Genomic DNA, 25,903 nt, shown 5'->3' on the forward strand with positions numbered 1-25,903 from the left:
TGAGACGTGCCTGACTACTGTCCCTGTTCCTAGGCGTGGATTGCAAGCAATGTATCAGGGAGCGCACATAAGACCACATAGGGGTTTATTCTCCCATTCTCCCCAGAACATGGCGACAGACAAACTGAGAAACCCACCGGTGACCAATTACGCTCTTTGCTGCTTTGTGATGCCCTCAGGTTCTTGATCCAAGACACTTTTGCTCACTCTAACTGGATTACTTGCTCAATAGTTGTGAATGGGCAATTCACATGACACTTCTCGTCCAAAGACTTAAGAGGCCTGCCAAACAAAACCTACTGCGATCATTAGAGGGTAGCTGTTCCAAAGGGAAGCTGACCAGTTTGGTCGCTAAAGGGACAGGTGACGGGAACTCTATCCAGAAAAATAGGTTGGCTATTCTAGGGGGCAATTACTCCTTGTTAAAGATGTACGGGACCCGTGGGGGACAGCAGCGCCTTCCCCACAAGGAGAAACACCCAATGGTGAAGCATGACACCTGCTTGGGTGTGTGAGGGCACTTCTTCAACAAGGAGGAATTCCCCACTCTTGAATAGCCTACCTATTTTCCTGGATAGAGTTCCCTCACATGTCCCTTTAGGGACAAGACTGGTCAGCTTTCCCTTGGAACAGCTACCCTCTAGTGATCGTAACGTAGATTCTAGGGAGCATGGGTACTGGATCTCTGTTTCTAGAATGCTTCCAGTCCCCCTTCTTTTGTGTGTTTGTGAAACAAAACCTATTAACATGGAAGAGCCAGAGTCTTCAATGGCAATAGACCCCGGAGAATACCTAAGGGGACACCTGATAAACTAGATATGATTTTGACAGCCATAGCAGAGACCTCCTTAGCCCAGGAGGTCAAAGTGGATGCCTTAACTATTGGTATTGCCCTACTGATGGAAACCCACTGTACATCATTAGAGAAAGTCACCAGTAATGCCCTGTCCATTAAAGAGTTGACCACCTGCACAGCTGATCTAACAATGCCCCAAGCTCCTCACTGAACAGCTTCATGTTGTGGAAGACAGGTTAGAGGATGATGAGGTCTGTTCCCGCCTCAACAATGTCTGCATCATTGGCCTTCCTGAGGATACAGTGAGTATCTGCTTCGTATAAGCTGGATGAAAAGGTATGAAGCCTTGAATTTCTTATCCCCACATTTTGTTGTGAAATGTGCCCACAGAGTGACAGTGAATTTCCAAGGCTTTTAAAATTCTTTTTGCCAACTATAACATCCTTGTAACCTTTGTTTTCTTGCCCCTTATTACCGCCTTGTCTTCATTTGTAACCTCCCATGAGGACTGGCACTTTTCCTTCGGTTGTTTCCCGGTATGTCTTATTTAGTCTGCAAGCACTATCTTCCTTAATGAGTTTCTCCTACTGTAGGCATGACATGCTTTCCTGCAACATTCAGCGTGCCATGCACACTTTCACTTTCCAAGCACCATGGGACATTGTCAGCCACTACTTTGAAATGCAATAGGTCTTACATTTACAAGAGCTTAAGCTATTGGCAAAGATGATGCCTTTTATTCATGTGTTAATTATCAAAACAGGTAAATAAAAGTAGCTTAAACTGTTGCAAGTGCTTATCCTTTTAGGCATAGATAGGACTACGTAAGACAGACACTGTGGACCTAATGGTGATTACTGCTTTTATTATTGAGTGTCTCTAAATAGGATGCCGATTATATGGGTTGATGGATGGGGAGCGGGTTAGTTGGCGTTTAGGGATTGCTATCTTTTCAAACAAAGAAACTCTGTGCACATTGTCACAGGACAGAAGAGGAGAGCAAAGACTTACGGGATAGCACACTTGGCCTGCCCTTCCCCTTCTTCTGCAGCAACCAGGAAAAGAAAGCAGAGAGGTCAAAAGGGAGAAAGGACAAACAACCCAAAGAAAGAACAACACAAAGACATGACTTCCATCTCTTTCCCAAGATTATCAGCAGAAGAAAAGGAAGTGGATGAGTCGTTGTGGGAAGCCGGAGCTCAGACAAATGATGGGGCTGAGGTGTGTCAGGAGCCTGATGAAGCAATGAACCGACAGGAGGGCTGCTGCTATAGAAGGCAGGATGAGTGGTCATCACGGGACGCCAACTACCGTACTGCTAAAGGGAGGCTGCACCCTCAGCCGCACCATCCCTCACCTGTTCCTAGAACTGGAGGGATACCCGGCTTCCGCCACAATCCTGGAGGAGCATGTTATCAGAGGTGGGTCAGCTTATACACGAATGGAGGCGTGGGATGGGCGGCACAGGGGGGAACTTTGAGCAGGCACTGGTTCTGTAGTCTACACCTGGTGATAGGGAGACGTCGATCAGTTTTTACTTTCTTTTCTTGTTCTTTCAGCTGGAGGTTTCTATTGATTTCTGTTCTCAAGCGACAACATTTAACAAGAGAACCTGGAAAGGCAAATTTTTCTTTTGCAGAACAAAATTTTATTAGAGTTTTGTAGTTGACAGAATACAGAGAATCACCGCTCCCTAAGAGTCAGAGAGGCAGTGTGCATAGAATGATCATCATAATCCAGTTATTCAATCAACATTCCCCCAAATTCCCACCCTCAGTATTCCCCACCCGGTACCCACCCCCACTCCGCACGGTGTCTACATTGTCCATAAAGATGAGCCTAGTAAGCTCAGTATCTGCGTGTGTACCAGTTCACCCAGAGTCAGTTAAGCAAGTGTTCTGCGTCAGTGGCCCGCAGCGCCGGAGGGTCCAGCAACAGGCCTCTGTAATCCGCCCATCTTTTCCAGATCCGAAAATGTTTTTTGGGGCACCCCCTGGCCTCAAATAGGGGGCGTTCTAGCCCCATGTTAAAATCCATGCCCCGTTTCCACACTTCCCCCAAGGGGGCTCTAGGAGCCTTCCAGGCCCGAGCTATGTCCCTTTTTGCCACCGTAAGGCCCAGGAGAAGCAGATGACGTTTATACACATTTCCCCCCACTTGTTCCATGACATGGAGAAGGCCTAACTTCGGTGAACGGGGAAGATCCCAGCCCAATACCTCTGCCAGACTGTCCCACACACCAGTCCAGAATCTCTGCAGTCTCACACACTCCCATACCGTATGCAGAAAGGAGCCAACTGAGCACCCACATCGCAGGCAATCCGGGGAGGCTATCAGCCCCGCCTTCCACAATCGCTCCCTCGTAAAGTACGCCCTATGCAGGTATTTAAATTGAATGAAGCGCAAGCGCACCGCAACCGCTGCTCCCCTTGGGGCCTCCAGGGCTTCTCTCCAGTCTTCCTCCTCCAAGACCCCCAACTCACCCTCCCAAACAGAACGCAATTTATCCAGGGTGGGGGAGCAGTATGTAACAAGCGTTTGATATATGTTAGATATTTTCTTGGTCTCCAATTCCCCCATGAATACCTTGGCCTCCAGGGGGCTGAACTCCGGCAATGATGTTAAGCCAACTATTGCAGGGGACAGGGCGTGTCGGAGCTGTAAGTATCTAAAGAATTGAGATTGGGGCATATCAAATTCGTCCCGTAGGGCTTGAAAGGACTTAAGGACCGAGCCCTTCATGACGTGGCCCAGCGCCGAGATGCCTATTGCGTCCCAGTCATCGAATCCCCGCAGGGACGCCAGCGCCGGCAACCTCCCGTTGTGCCACAACGGGGTTTCCCCCGTCAGCCTATTCCACCACCCCATGCGACCGAGGGTGTCACGCCACACCCGGAAGACTACCCGAGTGACCATTGGGAGCCTTTTTCTGATGCCTGCCGAATATAAGATAGTATGCAGCGAGTCTGGGTCCATCAGATATCTCTCCAGGGCATAGGTCGGGTCGCCCCGGTCCCCATACCACCACTCATTGAGGACCAAAAGGTGTGACGCTTGATAGTAGGACTGGACGTCGGACGTGGCCAGTCCCCCACAATAGGTCGAGAGGAAGCAGGTGCGGAGTGCCACCCTTGCTGCCCCCCCAGCCCACAAGAACTGACCCAGTGCCGAATTCACCTGCCTAAACCACTGCGGTGGGATAGGATACGGATGGTTTTGAAGTTGGTATAGAATACGGGGTAGAGCTACCATCTTAAAGATGGCCGAGCCGCCATAAATGTTCAAGGGCATCCTGGACCATATCTTCATGTCGGACCGTATTTTGTCCCACACGGGTAGCACATTGCGGGACCACGAGACTCCCGGCACATCCGTCAAAAAGACGCCCAAATATTTAATGCCTCCCGCCGCCTCTTGGAGGGCCGACGCCCAAGAACCCAGGTCTCCACTGCTCCCCAGGACCCATAGTTTCGATTTCTGTACATTCAAATTAAGGCCAGACGCTTCGCCGAATATGCGCATTATGTCAAGGACCCTTGGCCCTGATCTATTTAGGTCCGTAAGGAAGAAAAGTACATCATCGGCATAGAGCGCGATTCTGTCGGTCGGACCCCCTTCCCATTCAACGCCACGCAGCTGTGCGTCCATCCGTACCCACGCCGCCAGCGGCTCCATCGCCAGGGCAAATAAATAAGGCGAAAGAGGGCAGCCCTGCCGGGTGCCTCGGCCTATGGGGAATGGGCTGGAGACGCAAATTTTCTTTTGATTAAACTAAGAAACAAAGCATGGTACAGACTTGCTGTAGAAGGAATCAACTTATATTTGTGGTTCTCTTAAATTTGTTCTCTCAACTCAACCACAGTGGGGAGCTTTAGGTTACAAGCGGTTTTATAAAACATGTTTTTCACTCAAAGAGATATGCATTAAGTATGGATAATAGATGAAGGTAGAGATATGGACATTTCAATATTCAATTAGAATACTGACCATTGCACCAACCTTTTCTTTTGCAGAGGGTCTCCAGTTCAAGGAACTCCATACCCAAGAGCCATTAAAATACTTTCTGTTCAGACTGTCTTGTACTCTTATTGAACTACTACCAGAACTAAGAGACCAGTTGTATTTGCACGCTATATAACTGTTATTAACATAACATAATTACAAACCTTGTGTTTCAATAAACTTAACACGTAAGACCTTACTTGCCAGTATCTATTTAAAAGTCTCCCTCACTTTCGGATTTCAAACCTATGCTTTTGACAATACATGTGTTACTAGAAATATCTTATGAGTTATCCTGCCTATTCCTAAGCAAATACCAATACATGTACAAATTAGTCAATAAGATGTGGCAATAAAAAAGGGAACTTCTCTAAACCACACTTGATGCACGGCTGCTAAGGTTTTATGCGCACAGCTGCACTCTGCTATAAGTGGCATAAATGTGCTTCTATTTTCAGTTTATGTAGACATACCAATCCCTGCCCTAAAGTGGCTCTCATACTTTTGTTACCAGAAATACCCCATTCCAAACAGCTGCGTTCAGCACTGCCAACATTTATCTACGAGTGACACCCACCTAACCGACTGTTGGTGGGTGAACAAATACACAACACAAGTTCCACAGTGACTGAAGCCACAGTTCACATTGGAAATGCTTTCTAACTGCTGTAAGTGGCCAAAGATAAACTGGGGAGGCAGCTCAAAATGTTATGTGGCTGTAAATGGCTCAAAGCTGACTCAGGTTTTTTTATCTTTCCAAAGTCGAAAAAAAGACTACTACTGAGCTTGGTAAATGTACCACCTAAAGTGGAAAGAGGCAGCACAGTTGGTGGTATTTGCTCAACAAACTAACACATACAACAGAAAATGTTAACTCTAGACTTATGAATGTTTAAAAAGGCCAAAGTAACTTAACAAGTATTGGCAATACTGACCAAAAGTGCCTTTTGTGTTACTGATGGATTTAGGCACTCAATAAATCTTCATACATGCACTCTTTCACTCATCTTTGCACTCATGCACTCATCCACTGGCTTAGTGTTGCATTCTCCTTCTAAGTAGTAGAAACAAGCTTTATTTCGATATTTTGCACATATCTTAAAAAGCATTACAAGCACACATGTATATATTTAAAAAAAAAAAAGATAAGTACAATATAAAAACATTTCATTTCATGATTTACATGCAACCGATGTGGGCAGTAGAACAGGGTATGCAATTTACTAGTGGTATACTACTAATAGCTTAAGAGATCTGATCCGCCAGGCCCAAGCCAGGAATTTAGCTAGACAGAAAGCAAACAAGGGGCGGGGGTCAGATCTTAAGATGCGTAGAGCCTCAAGGTGAGATCTGGTTCCGAGACTCCTACACAAAAGTTTTAGCCAGGTGCTGCGCGGGGCAATATAGGCTGGGCACTCAAAAAGTAGGTGGGGCACAAACTCTGGCCTGCTGGTGCAAGAAGGACAATATAAAGATAAATGCGATGATAACCTCCAGCTGGCAATCAGTCTACCCACTGGCAATAGACCCAACCTAAATTTGATGTAAAGTGCCCTGTCCCAAGATTTGCTAATTTGGTCCAGATATGGTTCATAGTAAGGGACATCTTTGAACAAAAGAAATTCAACAGAGGTTCTACAGAGGGTGGGATTACAATTCCTGGCATTCGTCACCCATGACCAATACAGCGTCTTAAGTGTCTGTTTAGGCGGGGCAGATCTATTTGCCCACGCATCCTCAAGGCCCAATTCTGTAAGAAGACGCTTAACTTCCTTAAGCCAGCGGATCTTGGACCAACCTGGGGTTAAGAGCAGTTCCTTTAGCCCATCAGCATAACTAGACAATTCGGGTACCCTCCAGATGCGTGCCCATAGGAGAAGGGGGCGCAACCTCGCCTGGTCACCTATTGGGCGTGTACCTGCGTCTAGAAGGATTGGGAGGGCAGGAGTGCTGTGCGGCAATCCCATAAGGTCTCTGTGAAATTTGTTTTCCACTCTGGTCAAAAGGTCTGTGTTCTGAAAGCCCCATAATTCAGATCCGTAAAGGGCTGCACTCACTCCCCTTGCCCTGTAGATGTCCAAAACAGGACCGATGGGTTTGAGAACTGAGGCCCGTTGTTCTTTCATGAGTGCCCCTACCACCTTCTTATGGCCCAGTGATGCCTTTTGTTGGTGGGGTTGCCAGCTTATTGTATCACTTAGACGAATGCCCAAATAGTCAAACTCCTTTACCCTTTCAAGTGGAACAGAATCCAAAGATGGTGGAGTGACAGATTTCTTCCGGGCATTCATTACCAGGAACTTGGTTTTGGTAACATTTATAGATAGACCCCTTGCGTCACAGAAGTCCTTAAAGCTGGTAAGGAGGCGTTGCAGACCTGCTGGTGTTTTTGAGATCAGGAGGGTGTCGTCTGCGAAGAGGAGAGTAGGAATTTTCCTACCAGCCAGGGAGGGTGCGTCAGCAGGATGTTTAAGAAGATGCTCCACCACTCCATTGACATATAGAGAAAATAGAGTGGGGGCAAGCACACAGCCCTGGCGGACTCCCCTATTTACAGGGATGCGAGGTGTTTTTTGGCCCTGGTCTCCCCACCTGATCTGAGCAAAATTATCCTCATGTAATTGGATGAGCATATGTAGTAAGTACTGAGGAATGCCCATTGCGTCCAGTACACGCCATAGTTGGTCTCGTGGAACTAAGTCAAATGCAGTGCGTAGATCTATAAACGCAAGGTACAAGCTGCTTTTACCCTGGACGACCACTTTCCAAAGGATCATTAAGAGCCGAAATGTTTGCTCAATTGTGCCAGTGCCTGATCTAAACCCCGCCTGGTAGTCCGAAAGGATATTATTGTCCTCCATCCACTGCTAGATCCTTTCTAGGACTACTTTACCCGCTATCTTCTGCGTGGAATCAAGCAAGCTGATTGGGCGATAGTTTGCGGGGTCATCCAGAGACCCTTTTTTATAAATAGGGACGACCTCTGCTCCCTTCCATGATACCGGGAATGCTCCACCCTCCAGAGCAGCATTCAGAAGTGCGGCAATTAGACTGCTCTATTCTCGTGTATTAGTCCTTAATAAGTCGCCTGGGATACCGTCGGGCCCCGCAGCCTTAATCGGAACCAGACATTTAATTGCCCCCTCAACTTCCTTGATTGAAAAAGGATCAGCCTCGATGTAAACTGTGCTGTTGAAGTGGGAGCGAACACCAGGCAGTTGGATCGTGGGGTTGGACGTAGAACACCCAGTTTGGGAATAAAGCTGGAAGAAATGAGCAAACCACACCTCCCCAGTAATGTTACAAGTCAAGAGGGAGGCATCGGGTTTGGTCTTCAGTCTCACCAGATCCCAAAAGCCCTTAGAGTCTTTCCTGTAGCTCGCCTCTTTTAGGTCGGTCCAAAATTGTGTTTCGTGCTCAACTCTAGCCGTAGATAATGCCTTCCGGTATCTTTTCCTGGAAATTTGTATAAGGTTGGCATCCTTGGATTTCACTGCTCTGATAAGTTCACTTTTTGCAGCGCGACAGGCAGGGGTAAACCAGGATGCACCACTTTTTGGAATGCTTTTTCCTTTCCGCCGCCCAGCTGTTGAGGCGATAATGAACAAATCACCCAGAGCTTTGGTTGTTTCAACGAAAAGTTGTAAAGCATCCGTATTTCCAGGGCACGAGGCGTCAAGCCCTACTTTTGCTTTGGACATTATTGAGTTTGCTAACGACATTTTCCCTTCGTCCGCAGCAACTTTACTCCATTTGAGCCTCCTTCCACAGTTCGAAGGACACACTTCATGAGTTGACTTCCATAAGTGAGGGGGAGAATTTAACTTCGAGCGCCTCCAAGGGGAAGCCAGTGTCAGTGCTAGAAGATTGTGGTCACTATCGACCGTTGTTAAAACCTCCATGTCAAGCAGGTAGGCCCAAAGCTTATAGTTGAGGAGAATGTAGTTGATCCGAGAGGTGTGACCGGCCCTATTGAAAGTGTGTGCCCCATTGGGATCAGATTTGGATCTGCCATTAGTTGCCCTTAAACCAAATTCCATACAGAGGGCATTAAGATCTATGGCCCCCTGTGACCATTTTTTGATAGGGTTAAGTGTTAGTAGGGGGATGCCTCTCCTAGTGTCTTCCTCCCAAGTGTCTAAAATGTCCTCGCTAGAGAGAGGCTCAAATGAACAATTAAAATCCCCTACAAGTAGGACAAGAGAGTTGGCATTGCAAGTTCCAAGTTCTTCTTCTAGGCCTGTCTGTGACAACATGGATACACCACCCCTTGCCCCCCTTAGATAGACATTAAATATTTCCAGATTTTTCCCCCCCAGACCTTTAACTAATAGTCTCTGTAGATCGGGGGAGTTTGTGGGTAAGTGCCTGATGGAGAGGCCCAAGGAAATTCTAACCCAGATTAAGAGGCCGCCTGAAGGGCGCCCTTTAGATCCGGATGATCGAAGAGCAGGGACAAAGTATGTGGTATAACCCACCTTATGACAAGGTTCAACGCACCAAGTTTCCTGCAATGAACAAATCCCAAAAGATTCAACAACAAGGTTCCAGTCGGGGATATTAAGATTACGTGCAAGGCCTGCTACGTTCCAACTCAAGATCCGGAGCGCAGTACCCGCAACAATGTTCCCAGTAGCCCTCGCTCCCGAAGGTGGATCAATTACTAGGAGATTAGGCTCAAGGTTCCTATCTGCAGGTAGCGACATAACATCCGCTATAAGATTATCCGCTTTGGGATATGACCCTGTCCCAGCTATAAGTTTGTCTTCCGTGGAAGCTAATACAGGAACTGCCCTATCACAATAAATTTGAGTGAGTGGGAGTGGGGGCGACCATAATGGAGAATTAAACTGGGACGAGATAATTAATTGCTGTGCTACCTCCTGGGTAGCATTGCTCGTAAGCCCCGTGTCAGTTTCTGCATATAGGTTAGAGTAGTCAGGTGGATAACAAGTGGGAAGGTGGAGAATTGGGGTGTTGGGCGATGCCCCATCGGGTATTACCAATTCGCACAGGATAGGGCTACACACAACTATACTGCTCTCAGGAATTGGTAAGACCAGAGTTACTGGTGGCAATTTGATCTCGGCGTCATGGGCTATAGGGGGAAGCAGAGAGAGTCAGTCTACCTCCTCTAAACAGCCAAATCTGTTTGCGATTGTTGTTCCCTGCCACCTCCTGTTGGAATAATGCCAATCCCCACTCACCCCTCCACGAGCCGGATATCGGGGGTGTGACCACTCACCGGCATAATTTTGGGCAGGACGCGGGGGGTAAAAGAAGGTTAAGGGTCTTGCAGCAATGGAAGAATTGTTCTCTCCAATGTTCCAAGAACTAATATGTTGTGCTGTCTGTGGATCTTCAAAAGAGACCACAATACAGTCACCTTCGATAGATTTACGTGAGGGTCCTATCCAGGGAACTCTGCGCACCATTAGGACTTTGCTACTCAGGTGCCTTGGGAGCTGCCTATTAGTGTTCAACCAATGGATAACCTTGTTTTTGAGGGACCAGTAGTTTTCTTGGATGGAGCTCCCCAGTACGGGAACACCCGTTAATCCTACCACGAAGGGCCTTGCGTCAGGGGGTAGGTCTATATACCCCCCGCGAAAATTTTCAACATTCCGTAGTCCCTGCTTAGTAGAGTGATTATAATTAGTTGTGTTCACCCTTTGGGCAACAGCCTCTTTAGTGGATTTGGTTGGCTGTTGTGAGGACTGTGGAGGTGACTTGGCAGTGGAATTGGTTGATTTAAGATCAAAGCCTTTGGTGCGTGGTTTGGGTAATGGCTTGCTAGAGGGCAATGCAACTGGCATAATGATGGGTGTGTCCTTTTCGGGTATGGGAGGCCCTTTAACGCTTTGCAGACTAAGGCTTGCTAGATTTAAAATACTTTTTTCCATCTCTAAGAGGTGGTTTTCAATGCGGGAGAGTCTAAGGTCTAGCGGGGTAAGGAGTTTTTTTTAATGAGTTCCAAACTATTTCTAGGAACTCCTCATCACTTCCCCCAACTACACTTGGTTCCCCCCCAATATTCGCCTGTAAGGTGGCAATATCAATTGGGCGCAGGCTTGGGCAATTCTCAGCAACGCTTGGGAGGACCAAGTCTTGGGCAACAGAACTTAGTACTACTCCCTGGTTAGGTCGATTATCGTCGGTTGGGCAATGTACCCTAGCAATTTTAGCCTTCTTCCGCGAGAAAGCAGACATTGCATTGCGTTTCCTTTTATGAACTGAACTCTTTTGATGGGGACCCTGGGAATTAACGTACTCCTCAATGGTGCTAGGGGAAATCAAGATAGGGGCTGTGTCTGTGTCAGTAGCAACACCCAGGATACTAGCATGCACAGTAGAGGTAATGTTATTTTGTAGTTTGAGGGAACTGGGGGTCAAAGTGAGCCTTGGTGATAAGGGAGGAGTTTTGTGGATCTCAGCATGGGTTGTAATTAGACAGGGATTAAGTTGGTATTCGGGGCTCTTTACTGATGCTATGTGACCTAGGGAGGATTTCTTAGACGTAGCAAAAGTTTGGGACAGTCTTCTAGCAGCTTCAAGGTCCAGAGATACACGTTTTTGCATTTTTGAGATTTCGTGATCGATGGCTGTATTTGTTCTGGTGATGAAGTCATCCAGAGTTCCATTAACCATCTTCCCACCCTTGGCGGCTTTACTACGGGTAGCCCGTGTGCACATACTGCTAGAATAGTTAGTAGCCTGCTAAGCACGGGAAGGGTTTTATAAGGAAGGAGTGCTAACTAGAAGGCTGGAAAACAAAGGGGATGGGGTCCAGTCCTGTCTTTCCGGTCCTCGAACGGCCTCTAACGGCCCGGTCTTTGCCCGAGCGCGTCCGCGCGCGTCCCGCGGGCCGGTGGTGAGTATCCAATTATGTAGGCCTTGATGTGTAACTACGCCCCTAATTCCAAGGGCCAGGGAGGAGTCGCCGGGAAGAGGACCAGCTGTGGCAGGTTGGCGCACTGCCCGCTGGTCCTCGCAGTCCCGGAACAAGCCTTGCTGGAGTACGGCTTCACTCCCCGTACCGCCGGTCGTGTAGATCCCAGCAGTTGGTGAGACACAGGCTCACGAGCGGCACCCGCGAAGCGGTGGCCGCGAGGCGTAGGTGCAAAGTTCGAGGGAAAGGCAGCAGGTGGGTTCAACTGTCCGTGAAGCAGCCCGTTTGTTTAAAGCAGGGACACACAAAGCCCAGGTCCAGCCTCAATTTAAAGGGCCAGGGAGGAGTCGGCGGGAAGAGGACCAGCTGTGGCAGGTTGGCGCACTGCCCGCTGGTCCTCGCAGTCCCGGAACAAGCCTTGCTGGAGTACGGCTTCACTCCCCGTACCGCCGGTCGTGTAGATCCCAGCAGTTGGTGAGACACAGGCTCACGAACGGCACCCGCGAAGCAGGGGCCGCGAGGCGTAGGTGCAAAGTTCGAGGGAAAGGCAGCAGGTGGGTTCAACTGTCCGTGAAGCAGCCCGTTTGTTTAAAGCAGGGACACTAAGACAAAACATACACAAACTCAACAATGCATGCAATTTTTTTTTAAAGAATGCAAATAGAAAAACGATTACATCAAGCCGTCTAAACACGATGAGTGTTCGTTCTCAGTGGAGTAACCCTGTATTTCTCAGAACTTGGGAATCGTATGTTACATAGTCAGGAAAGGAAGGTTCTGTCAGAGGTGTTTTAGATCATCCTTATGAACTCAAAAGAAAGCATTTCACAAACCCTTACAAGGCATGAATCAATCAAGTACAAAATGAAAATTATTTAAAAATAAACAATAACCTGTGGGTCTGGACCCCTCAGTTGGTGAGTTGTCAATATATATTGTAATCAGACAACAATGGATCACAATAATAATTGACACAATGCTTTAGAAGTGTTGTGATGATGGACAGAGCCCACCCATGAGAGATTTTACGTTCAAATATATGGAAGGCTGTTCAAGTTTTTTAAATGACTTAATATATTATGTACGGTAAGGTGGACTTGTAGAGTGCTGCTTGTAACCCCTGAGGGTATTCAGGCACTGTATTGTGTATTCACCCTTTCATCTTGATGCACTGCACAAGCACTTTGTTCACATATCGCATATAGAGCCCAGTGTAAATATGATTGCCCTAAAGGCCAGTCTGATCCTAGTGGGTGACCAACTCCATCATGGTGATCTGTGAAATTCCATGTTACCAAATACTAATGTATGGCCTGTAACATGGTGTGATACCAGTCCACTGTAACATGCCTGCTGGCTTTGCCAGACGCTTTTCACAATACATTTTTTTTTAAAACAGGTCTACTGCCAGTGTAATAACTTTTATAAACACGCCAGACTCACGGCATTGGTATAACATTTCCCTGAGGACCAATCACGCCTATAGCTGTTCTGTTACTTTTGTCACAGTAACCAACTCAAGCGCATTGTACTGAGTGTAAGCCTTCCACGAGGCAACCATCCGGCATACAGTCATAAAAGTACAAATGTACACAAAATGACAGTTAGCAAAGAAAAATACTAATGCTTACAGGAGGGCCTATCAAGAATTACTGTAGCGCATCTCTTCTATCCCCACGTTCACCAACATCACAAGCCTTGCCTCCTGCATTAATCTGTAAGATTACATGTAACAAAATACCAGTCTATAGCCTGCAAAACTATGTGATGATAACCAGCTGATAAAGGCTTACTGGCTTCAACATATGCTTTTCACAATTAATAAACTAGACCAGTGGTTCCTAAAATGAGTTTATGGGACTCCTGGGGGTTCGGAAAGCCTTCTCGGCAGCTCAACAACTGCTTATAAAATTAAATAATATTAACAGATTAATGAACTGTATGTAACTACAGAAACAAAATGTAAAACTGAACATTTTACAACGTTAAGTAAATTAATTTGCAATTGGAGACTAAAATTAAGCTGGTTTCCTCAGATTGATTCGTGGGAGCCATGCAAGTGCAGCAAACATAATACAGAATTGATGATGATTGGCCTCTGTTGAATTAAGAAAAGCCTTAAGCTTACTATCCCGGTCAAGCAGAAACCATAAACTCAGAAAGAGACCTTAACAATCCAGGCGCCATCCACCAAAGACATGAGCAGATAATCTAACAAGGACACATAAAACCAACTAATAGATTAATAACCCACGACTCTGCAACATTAGACAAACATGTTATCATCCAAAATAACGACGAGGCTCCAGAAAGGCTGGTGAAACAAGTGAAGGAAAGATACAAAATGTACCAGCATAATACAAGATAACAGACAGGCCACCGAAAAACCTCAAGTAATCCAATTAATGAAATGCACCAGCAAAAGAGTGAACATGAGAATCTTATCTTCACAGCCTGTTTATGACAAATGAACCTTCCTCGGAGAGCACAACAGTGTCAGGGAACACGTCCATGGTGAGCACCTTCCTGGAAAGGACTTCAGTGAAGGCATGGAGACCAACAAATTAAGGTTTTCACGATGACAGAAGCTGGGCTAGAAGAGTGGGCTAAGTCATCTTTTTTTTCTTGCACAGTATGCGTAATTCTCACAAGAGGTGTACATTTTACATAAATTAGGTGAGGGTGAACAGCTGCTTAAAAATAAGGACTTTTGCGCCGCTTTCCATCGAAAGAGTATCACTTTCCACATCTGCGCACAAGCATTAAGGACCCTGCATACCTCTTCCTCGTGACTTTCCACGGTCTTGTTTCTGTAGGTTTCTCGATGAACGTTCCTGCAGTAGATTGTGCAGCACACAACGGCTCTCACAGGTCCCACAGGACACTTCTGCTTGAACCAGCTCTCTGCAACAGAAAACAATGCGGTTAGCATAGGCGTAAGAAAATTACGTCATTTATGAGTGGCCTAGTAGTCAGGATCTACAGAGAAATAAAAATGAAGCACAGACCTCACGAGACACTGTCTGCCAGTGCTTAATTTGAGCTGTTTTTTGCCGGAACTCAGCCCCGGCACTTAAATGTCAACACATGCGCCTGTGACAGTTTGCTACAAGGTGGCGCAGTCTGGATAATTTTAGGATAACCACAACAGTTAAATATCAATTTAGTATACATTAAAAATGACAACTACCAGCCACCCAAGCCATTCGTATAGCTGTGGAGGCTTGAAAAGTCACACCTGTAGGAGTGTGATGGTTAATAGTTGTTTTGTCACTTTCATTGGCAGAATGACCGGAGCAATTTGTGGTACAAGCTGCAGTGGCCTCCAAACGAGTCCTGGCACATATTTTTTTCCCCTCCAAGGGGAGAGGAGATGGCCTAACAGATAGGACGGTCGACCTTGAATCTGGGGAACTGGTTTAGAGTCTCGCCAATGACGCTCCACATCCTGTGATTCTGGGCAAATCACTTAATCTCCCCGTTCTTAACAAAAATAAATGTGTCCTCATGTAATGCAACTGGTGCTATGAAAAGCGCTCTGATACCCGATTAGGGTCAAGGTTGCGCTATATAAAACTCTGTAAAATCAAAAGCACTGGTCTGGCCCCAATGCTAATCTGCTGCTCTTGTGAGAATACACATTGTGTAAACTTTACAAAACATACATCAGAGGGGGCGTAGAATCAATCACAAAAGCTGCGTTGCAAATAATGCTGGGCCAACAACATTACCGCAGTCAACAAACCTGTGCGCATCTTCCCCGATGGGACGTCAACAGTTCAGATTTAAAAGTACTCGTTCCGCTTACTTTAACCTCACCACCGGACAGGCCCGGCCCCAGGAATTTTTATTTGGGTGAGCCAAGGATGCATTCTGGTGGGCCACTGCGGGCTCTATTTCTTGCTTATATGTCTATCCCGGGCTGCTTCAGGCCCCTCCTTTATCTCTTCTTAGTCTTACAAGGCCTTGTAAAACTAATTCTATTGCAAATCTCTTTCTAAATCTCATCACTCTCAAAAAGTGTTTTTCCCATGTAATGTTCCTTTGATGAGAAGAGGAGGTTTCTGAGGTAGGAGTATCAGGCAAGTGACACTTCTCGGTTCCCTCTGTGTGAGCCTTCAGGAAGAATCCCTCTTCATACCTAACCCCGGACTCTGCAGCTCATTCCCTTACAGGCTTTTCTACTACTACTCTCCAGTGCACCTTATATCTCAGCCGTTCTTGGGCCTCAACCCCATATCAGCCACCACTGGGCTCAGCTTTCATTATTCCCAGTAATAAAATCACCTTCAAACTTGAAACATTGAATATAGCAGTAAATATAAATAGCATGCACTTTAAAGTATGTTCCGCTGTAGCCCTAATGACCCGACTGCTAATTAAATAAACAAAAACAGAAAGGCCATGGCAGGCCTGGTGTTAAAGTCTTTTTTGGTGCCGCAGCAATAACCTCTTTCTCCAAAGATACCTTTACCGCCACCTTCCAACAGTGCCCCTCATCCCTCCATAGCCCCCCTATTGCCCTACTCCTCGGATTCCCGACACTGCCACAATCCACAAGTGCGACTCATCTACCCACAGCCCGCCCCCTCATGAGCTCCTCCTCAGACTCCCTCACTATCACCATTCACCAGTGCCCCTCATCTCTCCCTAGCTCCCCCTCCCCCTATTAACCTCCTCCTCGGATCCCCTCACTGCCACTCTCCACCAGTGCCCCTCATCTTTCCGTAGCCCCTCTCTCTATTGCATTTCAATTGTTATATAGCACTACTCATATAAGTGTAGGGTGCCACAGTACTCTACATCATGCACACATTATACAGAAACAATTAATCATAGAAGTATGTAAATCAGTCTACAGGAATTGTCACATAAGCCAATCAGGAATACAAGGTGTATGAATCACGTCATTCATACTTTAAAAGGGTTTGGTCTGGATAAGCACAAACTCAGGATTTAAAGAGTACTCAAATGATTGGGGGATGGCTTTACAGATAAAAATGTATATCTGCTCAAACATACTCGTTTTAGCAACCATAGAATCATGAAAGACTGGGGAAGTTCTAACTATAGCACAAAACAAAAATAGTGAAGTTCTAACTATACCATGCATGTTTGTACGCAGCTCTTTGATGATAGTACATAGGTCACTGTCCTATGTTAGGATTGCAACTCCTGAACTACAAGTAACACAAGGATCACTGTGACAAAGGAAGTATCTCACTGAGCTATCCACATAAAAGACAGTTTATCTACATTTAAAAACTACTAACAGGCAAATGATTGCTCTCCAGCAGGATCTTTAATCACCAGCGTTATCTGGACATTTATTATTGTTGTATTATTGTTGACGTGCATTGACTATGATAATGATAAAAACTGTTTAACGGAAGCATACACGAAGCGTGTGTCCTGCTGGGCCTGTGCAGATTTAACGCCTGATTTAACGCCTTAACCGCGGCGGATTTTCAGCCGCGGTGCGGGCGTTTTAAAGGGTGGGCGGGGCTCCATCAGCCGTTGGGAGCACGCAAGGGGTTAAAAAAGAAAAACAAATAGTAACACATTCTCTCACCTACTCCATTAGTGAAAGTTTGTGTCACAGTCTGATGTGATAAGCAGCTGCAGGGGTCTGGAAAGGTGAATCAGAATAAACAAACGTATTTTCTCCTGGAAGAAATACCCACACAGCCGGACAGTGGGCAAAGGTTAAAGGTGCCAAAGAAAGGATTGGTCTCCTTTTGCCATGCCCCTGTTGTATCTGCATGACACAGCCCACCTTTCTAAAAGGAGATGCGTGATTGGGGGTGCCTGTGAGAAAGATCCCAGGCCCAATCACGCAACTCCTAGAACAAGAAGGAAAACAACGTTCAGAGGAAGGTTTTAAACTAAAGTGGCCATTTTCTATTGGCCTTCAAGCCGTCACTGCGAGGGCCAAGACGCATGTTTGGGTGGTCTTGGCCCACCCGCTAGAACCGGGCCTGCCATTAGAGAAGGCAGAGCTTTACGTCCTAGGGCCCCAGTCTGTGGAACGCTCTGCCCATACATCTGTGTATTCCATACCTTGACCAGGCTAAACAATTCAGCGTCCATCTACTTAGAAAACAAGCTTATGTGCTATGATCCCTGCCAAGAGACCAGTCCCAGGCATGGGTCATCTGTGCGCTAGGACACCAGCTGGCAGGCAGAACGAATTTAGTGTCCCTTCGACTTCCTGCCCCTTCTCTTACTCCTGTGCACTTCCCTTGTCGTCAGACAACGCACACAATAGGTTTTGATGGTCAGTAGACACAGGGTGGAGGCAGGAAGAACACTTCTGCCGGAACTTCCGGTTTCAAGCAGAGCAAAATGGAGGGCTGGGGGCCGCAAGTATCAGCCATTCCGGTTAATGTTTGTGTTGTGAGCAGGAGTTGTACGCACACTGTATATGAAAGGTAAAAGATCCACACTCCTCAAGGCCTTGATCTCCAACCTCAGGGAGACAAAACCTAAACTAAACCACTAAGTGATGCTGTTCTTTTCTTTTTAAACTTTACAAAGCTGCCAACATATTTTTGACAACAATATGTAAAAGGAATACAGCCTATAAAGGAGTGCTGGCAATAGTTTATGTTAAAGAAAATAATATTAGCTCCCCCCTCCCCCCAACACACACACACCCACACATTTTATCCTTTTCTTGCATATCCATATTGTCCTCGTGGAAGGAGCCGAATGTGAAGAAACTAATTAACTATCTGAACCATTCAAGCTGATAAAGTTTTTTTTTTTACATGTGCAAATATAACCCACATTATGCTGCTTTACTAGTGTCACTAAAAAGTCGCGCGAGATACTGCGCTGTCTGAAAGATACGAAGTATTAACCCCTTCCGTGCGGGGGACGTTCAGCGGACGTCGCGTGCACTACCTCGGTAGTGCTGCGCATGTCCGCTGAACGTTCCGGCCCCGCCCGCGCAATAGAACGTTCCGCACCAGCGCGGAACGTTCGGCGCAGCGGAGGGGTTAACCAAGCTGTTTTCAAACATCATTATTGGAGAGGACGTGAAAGTGTCTCAGATCACCACAGCTTCACAATATTGGTGATAGTTGCGACATAATAATGACTATACATGAGAGCGATAATTAACAAAGAACATAAATCACTGGCCATTACTATGATCAGACTGGGATGTCCATAGCGGTTCAGATTTTTTGCCATCTGGGCTCATTTATATTACTGGTAAAAGTCTCACAAATGAGTGAGTAAATCTTCAATCATAACGGAGCTGAACAGATCATGGGAAGCTTAACTCTTAACTCTATCGCCAGAGGTCTTACCAGAATTCATAAAAAAACTGATCCAAGGCCACAATTGTTGAATCTAACACGTCTAACGTCTCCTAACAAACTCATCAACAGTGATGGACACGGTGTGACTCTAACCGCATCAGGACGAGTGCCTACACCATATACAGCACACACTGCGGGCGCAACATGGGCTGTACACATAACTTTTGCGTACTGCCCCACGGCTACCAAAAACGTGCATCCTAATCAATGCTGATACCTGTGCAACTAATGTAGGTAGAGCTAATATCAACATGTCATGGTGTGTGATATGATATGAAGACGATGATACACTTACTAATAGTTAATAAATTGTAACGTATGCTAACCCGCGTAGCATAACTGTGCAGTCTGAAGGAATCATGGGGAATATGTATGAAGGCAATTTTGCGATCGCAAATGCCAAAATTCACAGAATTTTGGCATTTTCGATCGCAAAATAGCTAAGTGGTATGTATGAAGCAAAACAGCCTCGCAAAATAAGAAATCGCAAATTTGCGATTCCCTATTTTGCGATTGCATTTAAGGAATCGCAAATTGAGATTCCTTAAATGCAATGTATGAGGCCCAGAAAAAGTCCAATTTGGCCATTATGAATCGCAAATTACCACCAACTTTAAGTTGGTGATAATTTGCGATTTTTGGGAAAAATGCACCTTTTTGCATTTTTCAAAGTGCTACCTTCAAAGTGCTATTTACCTTCGTGGTAAAGGCAATGCATTGTAAAAACATGGTTCTAAAGGCTGTCTCCCACATGAAATGGATCAACTTCAAGTGGCGCACCCTCAACCGACAAAACCAATACTTACTCTAAAGGTCTCCAAAAACAACAATCCACCTTGCACAAAATCTCCTAACACCTGATGTGACCGATAACTAAAGTAAAGACACTGGGTGTATAATCTGATTCCAAACTAAATCGAGGAGGATCAAGTTGCCCAGATAAGCAGTCAAGGCCACTACTACACCAGTAGTCAACATCTTAAATCATTTCTAAAACCTTGTAACCATATTGTACAGAGCACTGTTGCTGTCCAGCTAGTTATGAACTCTGTAGGTCCTAGTACATTTAAACATAAAAAACAGGCTCCTTAAATAAATTTCAAGCCTTATAGAAAGAAAAATATAGTAACACCATAAGACACACGTTAGGCAAGGCGGTAAAACCTTACTGAAATCTAATAAAAGAACAGTAGTATCACATTCACAAAACACTTTGGGACACATTTTAAAAGGAAGCCCCAAATTGTGAAACTCAATTGGGTAATCTACGGATATTGCCCTGAGGACAGGCAAAATAACCGACATGACCACTAAGCAAAATAAAATACAGAACCAGCAAAGCTAAACTAGAAGAACCAAATTGTAACATATGTATGCAGTGACCAAATAGATCCCACGTGGCCAAATGTCTCTGTATCATCTTTGAAGAAAAAGAAAGACTATTTATTTATTTGTTTATTTATTTGATTTATATAGCGCACTATAACCCAGAGGTCTCTAAGCGCTTTGACAGGGTCCGCTAGGCAATTCGGAAGGATACAGCTGGTTACAGATTAAAGACAGCCCCACGCTTGCTGGAAGAGCACCGTTTTTAATTTCTTTCGAAAAGACATTAGCTTGGTGTCTTTCCGCAATTCCAATGGCAATTTATTCCACAGAGCTTGGAGAGTATGTGAGAAAGCACGCCCTCCCACAGTAGCCAGTCTGCAACGTGGCTGGACAAGGAGAAAAGCTTCTGCAGATCTAAGCAACCTTTCCGGTCTGTAGGGAAGCAGACGTGATTTCATGTAGTTAGGTGCCCTGCCATAAAGAGCTTTATGGACAATACATAGCCCCTTAAACATTAACCTCTGCTTAACTGGCAACCAATGTAGTTCACGCAAGAGGGGAGATGCATGAATGTTCCTCGGCTTTTTAAAAATGTGTCTCGGGGCATCGTTCATAACAATCTGCATTCTATTTAGGAGTCTTTGTGGTAGTCCTATGTACAACGAGTTGCCATAGTCCAACCTGGCTAGAATCATAGCAGAGACCACACTCCTCAGGGTAGAAAAAGACAGCAACGAGGAAACTTTCCTGAGTTGTCGGAGGAGGCCGACGCAGGTGCCCACCACCGCTGTGACTTGTTTTTTCATGGACAGTTTACCGTCCACATGGATGCCCAGGCTCTTAACCACTGCCGCCGGTTCCGGGGGCATACCCAGCTCCCTGGGCCAAAATTGATCGCTCCATGGGTTGCCAGCGATGGTGATTGGCAACACCTCGGTTTTATCCGGATTGATCTTTAGGGATTTCCCGGACATCCAGTTAGCTGTGCTTCTCAGAATATTTTGCAATCTCGCAGAGGCATCCTGACTATCATCCAATTGGATGCTAAGTTGGGTGTCATCCGCGTAGTTATACACCTGGCAGTCCATTTGATTGAGCATTAGAATCAGAGGCTGTAGATATATATTGAACATAAGGGGTGACAGAGCAGACCCTTGTGGTACTCATCAGGTGATCGATGTTGCGGTGGAAAGCAGGTCACCTAGTTGCACTCTCTGCATCCTCCCTTGAAGAAAGGATGTGAACCATGCATGTGCTGTGCCCTGAATGCCGAAATCCCTCATCTGCGACAATAGTTGTTCATGACACACGGTATCAAATGCCGCGGAGAGGTCCAGCAGCACCAGGGCACCCGGAGTTTTCTCGTCTGCTCTGTTCCTTAGCTCATCTACAATCGACAGCATAACAAGCTCCGTGCTATGGTTCGCAGGAAAACCTGCCTGATTCGGCTCTAACAACATATTGGTTTCCAGGTGTTCCGACAGAGTGGTGAGAACATGTTGCTCCAGTACTTTCGCCAAAAACGGCAACTGGGAAATTGGTCTGAAGTTTTTCAGACATTTCACGTCCGCCCCCGTTTTTTTTAGCAGGGGGATCAGCCGAGCTTCCTTAAAGGAGGCAGGCACTTGTCCTACCTGTAGAGATAGATTTAGGAGGCTCAGCACATCTTCCTCTATGTCAGGGAGTGCAAGTTTAAGCACTTCAGGTGGGCACGGATCCGACCTGGAGCCCGACTTGACCCGCCCCATAAGAATAGACAACCTCTCCTTTGTAATCAAGGGTAAGGTAGATAATGGGGTTATCACTGACGTTCTAACTGGCATAACCTGTGGCGGGCAGTCTATCTTAGGGGGTCACCGTAATTTCAGTGACAAGATCGATAATCAAGATCGAAAGACTAGATTAATAGCAACATACAACAACTGTCTGCGTAAAAATACCAGCACAAGACAAGCATTGGCAAAACCAATAGGTTTAGCCTATGCAAAAACTATTGGCTTTGCCAATATGTTTATCCATATTGTACACCAGCGCAGCTGCTGTTCAGCACAGCTAAAAGTTTGTGGTGTAAAGTGGAGTAGCGTAAAGTAGAGTGACGTAGAGAGGAATAGTTTTGAGTGGTGTGGAGATAGTTGGAGTGCTATTGGAGCGGCATGGAGTGTTGTGGAGGGCGTAGAGTGTTGTAGACTGGAAGAGCGTAGAGCAGAGCACAGTGTAGGGGAGTATTGTAGAGTGGAGTGGCGTAGAGGGTGTTGCATAGAGTATAGTAGAGTGGCACAGAGCAGAGTAGATATTCGTAGATTGGAGTAGCATAGAGAAGAGTAGTGTGTCGCAGAATAGAGTGGAATAAAGTGGCATAGTGAGAGTTGCGTGGACCGCCATAGAGTTGCTTAGAGCGTCGGAGTGGAGTATTGTTGAGTTGAGTGGCATAGAGTGAAAGAGTGGAGTAGAGTTTAATGCAGTAAAGTGTCAGAGTGGAGTATAGCAGAGTGCAGTAGAGAGACCTAGAATGAAGCATTGGAAAGTAGAGTGGTGCAGGGTAGATTGGCATTGAGTGCTTTGGTTTGGAGTAAAGTGGTGTAGAATGCAGTGACAGAGTGCAGTGGAGTGGCGTAGAGTTGATTGTTCCTGAGTAGGCTGAAGTGGCGTAGAGTGCACTGGAGTGCAGAATAGATTAGAGTGGCGTGGAGTGATGCAGAGTGTAGTGGCACAGAATGCATTAGCGCAACGCTGAGTGGTGTAGAGTGCAGTGGTGCAGAGTAGAATGCAGTGGTGCACAGCAGAGTAGCGCAGAGAGCAGTGGCGCAGAGCAGAATGACAGAGTGCAATGGTGTAGTGGCAGAGCCTGCAGTGGCTTAGAGCGCAGTCTTACAGAGTAGTTGGCATAGAGAGCAGAGGCGTAAAGTGCATTGGTTTTGGATAAAGTGGTGTTTACTGCACTAGTGTTGAATGCAATGGTTTAGAGTAGAGTGGCGTAGGGGGCAGTAGAGTGGCACAGCATAGAGTCTAGTGGCAGAGAGTACAATGTACCAAAGTAGACCTTCATAGAGTACAGTGGTGCAGAGTAGAGTGGTGTAGGGTGCACTAGTGTGGAGTGCAGTGGCTTACTGTAGTGCAGAGTAGAGGGTCATAGAAAGCAGTGGTGCAGAGTAGAATAGAGTGGCACAGAGTGCAGTGCTGTACAGCACAATGATGTAGAGTGCAGTGGAATAAAGTGTTGTAGAATAGCGTATAGTGGCATTGAGTGCAGTGGCACAGAGTAGACTGGCATAGAGTGCAGTGGCGCAGAGTGCATTGGTTTTGAGTAAATTGGCATAGAGAAGAGTGCAGTGGCGCAGAGTAGAGTGCTGTTGCACAGAGTGGATTGAAGGGACGTGGAGTGGCATGGCGCGGAGTAGCACGGAGTTGAGTGGCATTGAGTGCAGGGGCAAAGAGTACATTGTTTTAGAGTAGAATGGAGTAGTACGCAGTAGAGTACAGTGGCGTAGAGTAGCGTGGTGTTGAGTGAAAAGTAGATTAGAGTGGCGTAAAGTGGATTTGCATAGACCACTGACAGAGTGCAGTGGTAGGAAGTAGAGTGCATTGGCGTAGAGTGCATTGGCGTAGAGTGCAGTGGTGTAGAGTGCAGTGGCGTAGAGTGCAGTGGCGTAGAGTGCAGTGGCGTAGAGTGCAGTGGCGTAGAGTGCAGTGGTGTAGAGTGGAGTGGTGTAGAGTGCAGTGGTGTAGAGTGCAGTGGTGTAGAGTGCAGTGGTGTAGAGTGCAGTGGCAAAGGCTGCAGTGATGCGTAGTAGAGTAGAGCAGGATAGCGTGCATTGGCATAGAGTAGAGTGGTGTAGAGTTAAGTAGTGTAGAGTGGAGTGGTGACCATGAGATCTGCACAGACATACAGATGTATTGATTAACGTATACAGACCACAAACAATAATGTGTGGAAATGTCATCACCCAGTGTATTGATTTGTTTTTCTCATATTAAAATATTGGTTTTCACCACGCTTCAGAATTACTAAAACAGTGCTTAATTTGTGATTTCTAAATTCTGATATAGCCTGAAACATCTGCACAGTTCATTTAAAAACATTTACATTTTGTTGTGTGCTGGAAAAAATGGTAACATCACACAGCCTTCCTCAAACACTCCCATAGTAGCTAGCATGATTGTCACATAAAACCTCTCACTTTGAAGTCAGAGAAAAATAATGTAAGCACCAAGTTCCTGGAAGACAGAGCTTGACATTTGACCTTTGTCTTTGAATGCACAGCAAATGTGAGAAGATCAGAAAAAAAATGTAATGGACTGTTCACAGTAGCCCAGTATTGGTTGAAGAGTACAGCTAACACAGTTTGGGCAAGAGAAGCGACCAACTCAAGTTGGACAGCCCAAAACAGATAAAGCCAGCAAATGTGAGTCACAAAGCCAATGGTAAACAATGGGCGAAATGCATTTCCAGGGAAGCTTTCCAAATGTCCCCAAGATGTCCTTCGCAAACAGGTAGCCTTCGACCTAAAAACCGCTGTTCACGGGAAAACTTTTCTAGGGACAGGTTCTGAAGTAAGTAACCGGTTCCCACACCAAACCAGAGCCTAATACTTAGACAATAGTTCACAGTATCACTAAGATACCAATTCATTAAAAAAAAGCTGAGAAAAAAAATCGTTCTGCTGCCTTTAAATACCATTTAAAGAACCAGGGCAAAATCATGAAAACCGCCTCCAACACCATAAAATATATTTCTTAAAAACGGAGCGTCGTTCAATGTCCTTTGCGACCGCGGACATTCCTGAATGAAGGCTGCGTGGCGAACTTACCGCTTGTCGGGACACAGCACAGGTAAAACACACAGTAGTAACCGGAGCCTGGCGCGGTCTCGGGTGTCAGGCCCACTACGGCAGCATATGCAGAGCCGGTCCTAGGCCTTCTGAGGCCCCGGGCGAAAGGGAAGATGTGAGGCCCCTCTAAGTGCCTTACTGCCTGCGCGAGTGCGCGCAGCGCTTTTCCCGCATTTCATATCGGGCCCCCTGCTCTGCGGTCTACTCTGCGGGGCCGGCGGTGGGGCCCCCTGAGCGCGAGGCCCTGGGCATCTGCCCATACCGCCCATGCCTAGGACCGGCCCTGAGCATATGTGTCACTGTGCACCCGTATTGTGAGGGGAGGTTTGCTGGAAGCAAGACGAGACGCAGGCTGAATAACTAAGAGCGCAAACAATCACACAGCAAGGTGTCAGATACACAGGACCCAGCAAGAGGAGTCACAGTAGCTATTAGCAGCCCACTGAAATGCCAAGAATGTCAACAAAGGCTGCTGGGGAAGGTGCAATGCCTGCTGGACCAGTCCTTCGAGATGTCTCGGCCTGGGGTGGTAGCTACTCTACTTTACTTCCCACCCCTCCCACTTTACTGATGACAGACCTAGAGTGTCCCAGAGTCTATTAAGAGCAGGGTTAGGACTGGAGACGCTAGGGCCGGATGGCCATGTGGGACGCAAGGGAAACCCCCAAGGGAGATAAGGGGTTTGGGGTTGCTTATCGGCATGGATGTCTCAAACCTCCTAAAAACATGC

The 25,903-nt window shown here is 46.3% G+C and overlaps 1 protein-coding gene across 2 annotated transcripts in view; it reads right to left on the minus strand.

The window, feature by feature from the left end:
- Nucleotides 1–25,903, minus strand: part of BCL2L12 (BCL2 like 12) — a 136,867-nt gene that overhangs the window by 55,046 nt on the left and 55,918 nt on the right. For both annotated transcript variants that reach the window (XM_078655260.1, XM_078655259.1), the window contains exons 2-3: nt 14,465–14,591; nt 1,808–1,849 (exon numbers count right to left, since the gene is read on the minus strand). The gene's annotated coding sequence lies outside the window, so the exon portion shown is untranslated. The remainder of the gene's footprint in view (nt 1–1,807; nt 1,850–14,464; nt 14,592–25,903) is intronic.

Source organism: Lissotriton helveticus, chromosome 7 (assembly GCF_964261635.1).
Source record: "Lissotriton helveticus chromosome 7, aLisHel1.1, whole genome shotgun sequence".
In the NCBI taxonomy this organism is placed as follows: Eukaryota; Metazoa; Chordata; class Amphibia; order Caudata; family Salamandridae; genus Lissotriton; species Lissotriton helveticus.